This window comes from Trachemys scripta, chromosome 8, assembly GCF_013100865.1.
Source record: "Trachemys scripta elegans isolate TJP31775 chromosome 8, CAS_Tse_1.0, whole genome shotgun sequence".
NCBI lineage: Eukaryota > Metazoa > Chordata > Testudines > Emydidae > Trachemys > Trachemys scripta.
Genome location: NC_048305.1, coordinates 57905227 through 57910806, shown reverse-complemented (window position 1 = coordinate 57910806; position 5580 = coordinate 57905227).

Sequence of the window (5580 nt, the reverse complement as noted above, 5' to 3'; positions counted from 1 at the left end):
AAAGAAGAACAGGAGTACTTGTGGCACCTTAGAGACTAACAAATTTATTAGAGCATAAGCTTTCGTGGACTACAGCCCACTTCTTCGGATGCATAAGAAGTGGGCTGTAGTCCACGAAAGTTTATGCTCTAATAAATTTGTTAGTCTCTAAGGTGCCACAAGTACTCCTGTTCTTCTTTTTGATCTACATGAAGAGGTTTGCAAATCCACAACTGTCTCCAAACAGAGACCTTTTTGCTCAGACACAGAAGTTCGTGCTTTTAAATACAGAGTTCCTGGGTTTAATCTCTGCATATGACCAGTCCAGGGTTGAAGTTAAACATTTAAAATGCACGTGCAAATGTTAGTGTACCATTGGAGCAAATGTTGTTGGCCCCACTGGATTTCCCAGGGGCAAGTTGGACTCCTTCAATGGTCTTTGGACCATTCCCATGTAAATGTTTGACTACTTAAAGTGCACATACATTATAACTTTTTGCAAGTTGCTTCTAGAAAGTATAGGCACAAGTACAGGTGCACACAGTTGTTTTGCAGATGCCCTTCTATGAGAATGAGTCGAGATAGAGGGAGAAATGAAAATCAGCCCCAGAGTGTCAGGTAGAATGCTATTGCAACATGTTCCGTACAAGGCTTTGGCTCATTCCATTTATATGTGGGCAGTTACTAAGCACAGAAAAAATCAGCCCACAAGATTAGTGTTTCAGAATCACAGTCCTGTAAGTTTTGAGTTGAGGGGACTCAGCAGCTTGCAGAAGGACATAAAAAATTTTTCAGGATCTGACACCATAAAGGTGCTCATAAATGAAATGAACATACTGCAAAAAAAATCTGATTAAATTCTAGGATTTATCAAACCCCTTCACCCCACCCTTAAAGTATGCCCCAGCTAACAGTTCAAAGCTCATTATGAACTGAAAGTCTCTTTTTAAAAATCTAAATGGAATCATCCATCCCTAAATCAGAGAAGTTATTATTCCTACTTGTGTTAAACTGCTTCATATCATGTGGTTGTAAAATTGGTTGCTATTCCTGTCAACTATTCTACAACAAATTTATCTCCATTTATATTTGATAAACAGAAAGCAAATTTGACAAACAGAAGGTGTTCATATAGAAGCTATTCAGAGAAATTGTGAATGTCCTTTTTCATTCACTCCTAGGTGGGATTTAAAAAAAAAAAAAAAAACCTCCCCGCACACACCCTCAGCACTGGTCAAAACTCTACTCCCATTGAAGTCAATGGCAAAACTCTAATTTGACATCAAATAGGAGCAGTGTGCCATCAACACAGAGCTTTGGAAGTTCCATCCTTAACGTCTCCATTGACTTTAATTCAGTTTTCCTTCTGCTCCTAAGCCTAGTTAAAAACAACTCCACACAATAAGCATTTTCTTGTCAGGTCAATATTTACGAAATCCCTCAGTGATCATTTTAACATAGAACAATTGAGTTATGAGACACATCTTGTCCTCAGAATAGCTACATTTATACTACTTATATTCAGGGGAAAAAAACATTTTAAATAAGGTTTCAGTTCAGACTAATGCAGTAGAAAGCCCTCTTCTATTCAGACAGATTACATTTTAAATGGGGCTTCAGTGCAGAATGATTAATATTTCATTCTAATTATTTGTTCCAATTAAATGCAACATGATGAAGTGCCTTTTCCTTGTGCTGGTAAACTGCAGTTTTCTCTCCCCATACAGTAGTGTTGAAATTAATTAAGGGGTTTGGTTGCTTACTTTGCAGCTGAAACATCTTTATCTTTATTTTTCAATTACTAATTGAGAATTTATAATAGTACTATTTTGGAGGAATTAAATGTTAAAAGTGTATGATTTTTTTTTAATGTAAAAGAAAGTCTATATGCAAGTATGAGAACACCACATGTAAAAACCCCATTGAGTATAGGTTGTAGTCTTATGATACCCTGTATGGATTCCAGTGTGGAGTAGTGACAACTAGGGGTGTATGGTTGGAGGGGGGGTTATTTCTCTATTGAAGCAGATTCTCTCTCGGTACTTGGGTAGCCTGTTTCATGTTGCAATCTACTTCTCTGGTGAAGTGCTCTTGTTTGGTGTAGGTGGTTTTGAGTACGTTAAGGTAAATTTCTTGGACTTTCTCCTCGGAGCATATTCTGCGATATCTAATTGCATGGCTGTAGTTAATGGATTTCTTGGTGTGTTTGGGGTGGTTACTGGAGCTGTGAAGGTAGGTGTGATGATCTCTGAGTTTCTGGTATATAATTGTCTGCAGGATTCTATTGTTGAACCCATCCTAAAAGAAATCTTTCCTGAACCCCTTCTTCTGGCCTTCAAACAAACAACCTCTCCAAGCTCCTCATCAGAAGCAAGCTCCCCACAGAGCAGGACACACCAACACAATGCCCTGCCAGAATAGATGCGAAACCTGCAGACATATCTCCACTGCTACAATGATCAACACCCTTCACAACACACCTTTCAAGATCCATGGGTCCTACACATGCCTGTCACAACATGTGGTGTACCTCCTCCAGTGCACTAAATGTCCCAATTGTAACTATGTGGGTAAAACCAGGCAATCACTTCACTCTCTAATGAACTCACCCAGGAAAACGATAAAAGACAAAAACATGATACAATGTGTGAGTGAACACTTTTCACAAAGCAATCACTCTATGTCTGACCTAACAGTCCTCATCCTCAAAGGAAAACTGCACAGCACTTTCAAAAAGACGAGTCTGGGGGCTTAAATTCATAACTTTGCTAGACACTAAAAACCATGGATTGAATAGACACACTGGATTTATGGCTCATTACAACAATCTGTAAAGCACTAACAACCAGCCTCCCCCAGCTGTTTCTGTCTTGCCTTCCTGTGACTGGAAAGGTGTTAATGGCCACTTCACCTTGAATGGTCCCTTGAAATTTTTTTGTGTTCACTGCTTATGCTAAACAATCTGCCCAAATCTTGTAGTTAGCTATGACACTGAGTAATAGTTTCCCAGATCTTAGGAAAACCTCTGTGTAAGCTTGAAAGCTTGCCTCCCACCAACAGAAGTTGGTCCAATAAAAGATGTTACCTCATCCATCCTGTCTCTCAATTCCCAGTGGCAAGGAAACCTCACCACCTTGTAAAATCAGTACCATAATTTGCAGTCTCCTCAGTTTCATCCACTGGTTGCTGGTTTTAAGTTAGTAGCCTTGTTCCATGGATCAATTGTTGCTGACCAGGAGTCTGTGGCCATTCCTCTCCAATACAGAAATTCCAAAAACCAGACATATCTGTGTCACCTTTACACTATAATATACTCCAATTACATTACCTTTGAAATCCACAATGTAGCCCCAGCTAAGGCACAATTCAGCTACCTGCATTTTGAATGCCACAAACTGCTGTTATCTAATCTATTTACTGCCTTCCTATTTGCTTCAGCATTCAATTCAAGTTGATCAAATTGGAAGACCCAGGTTGTCTGGAACTATGTTTTTTGAGAAATCACCTTTTACCATATGCAGTGCACATCAGCTGATGTTTTTTGTTAAATTCTCCACAAATAACAGAAGAGGTTTCTCTTATGAATAGTCCTTGGCTACTCTCCCTTTGAGATTCATTAGATATTTTTAAACCTACCTGTGAGGTCTGGATCCCCAATTCCCATTAATATTTGTGTGAATTAATGGAAAGTGGGTATCCAAATTAATTAAGTTAGTTAACTCAAATTAATGAGGATTGGGTCTGCAAATCCTTTAGGCAACTTTTAAAGTTTCAGCTTAGTGAGCTTCAGGGACAGTGCAAGACAAAAAAAAAAAAAATCTTTCAGATATGTCTGTACCATGAGATCTCAGAAAGTTTTAGTTCTGCAGATAGTTAAAAAACAGATATGGATACAATTCATGACCATAACAAATAGAACAGCTTTTTCTCCAAAGACTGGGAAATGTAAAAAACTGATAATAGAATAAAGAAATGGCTGGTCGTAATGCAGTTTAAATTCCAATAGTTAATGCTGCATTTTGAATTTAAGACGCTTGTTGTAATAAATTTAAACATTTACATTTACTATTATTCATACTATTTTTTACTTCAGATTTCAGTATCTGATATTCACTCAGCTATTTCCAACAGTGACATTTCATAAATGCTAATTCTAGAATATATTGATCACCTGTAAAACATTTTAAGTCTTTATAGTTCTAGCATGTTGGCCTACTAACTGGTTTATTCTGTAACAGCTATGTTACACTACAGCACAGTGCATAAAGTCACTATGCCAGCTAAATGCATATCAAGGGCTGGAGTTTTACTGTTAGTGCAAATGTGGGTCTCACTAAAGTCACTGTGCTTTTGCTGAGGAACCAAAATTAAGTATTAATTGCAATCAATGAACAGATGTGTTCTGTTTTTGGTGTGTATTCTTTAGAGCTGACTCAGTCCCCTTCCTGCTCTTCCACTTACTGTGTTTTTATAATTAAAGCTTGTGGGGTGACAGCAAGTTTTCCCCTGTCTATCCACCCCCAGAGAACATTTTGAAATAAACTATGTCCCTGCTGTCAGGGGAATGCGGATTTTAATCTATATGCATTAGAATACCTTTGCCTCTAACAAGGAAGAACTAATGATTTTAAAGGCAACTGGAATGTTACTTCATTCCCTCCTTGCTCAGTTCTCAAACAAATCATTTCTTGTAAAAACAATGAAATCTCTATATCTGTTTATTTCAAACAGAATGCAAGATATACTGACAGCAGAAGCCGCTTCTTGAGAGTTGCAGGTACAATAGACACAAGGCTTCATATATTTTTTAAAGTTGTTTCTATTAAATTATGTAAAGTAGCTTTATAATACAAACATACTGGATAGTCAATCTGACTACAAAGTTAAATTTACTTATTCTAAGGAAGTATATTACATTCAAAGCCCTTTATAATAAAGGAAAAGGATTTTCTTTTTTGCAGAATGTCAGAGAACAAACAGTTTTTCCTGTAGCTCAAAACACTTGCAAAAGACTCACTTTAATCAGAAAGTCTCTCATTTTAAATAAAAGAAAAATTACAAACAAGTATATCAGTTGGCCACATAAGGTACTAGGTACATGACTTCATTTGCCAGAAGTTTAGTACTTATGTTAACATTTTAACACACACACTTGGGGTTTGTTCTCAGAATGACTTATTCAGATCCTAAAGCTATATATATATCTTTAGGTTGATATGGGGTGAGAAAAACTAGTTACAAAAAGACTTGAATTGAGATGTACTAAAGCAACAAACCTGGAAATCCCAGCCTTGATTAAATCCTTCTGCTGTATCAGAGCACTAATAATATCTCCAAGTGTGAACATGAACAGTGAACTGATATCACAAAACCTTTCCACTAAAATAATGGCACTCACATGCACGCGCACACACACACACACCTCATGTCCCCGACAGAGATCATGCCCCAAGCAGAATTTTGACTGACACTCCGAGTACACTAGGGCCTTCACATGGAAGGTGCTAGAGTGATAGGTGACAGAGTTGGTTGAATTGTTAGTTGTAACTACATTATCCAGAAAGTTCAGCATGTGTCTATAATAACACATTTTCCTCCATT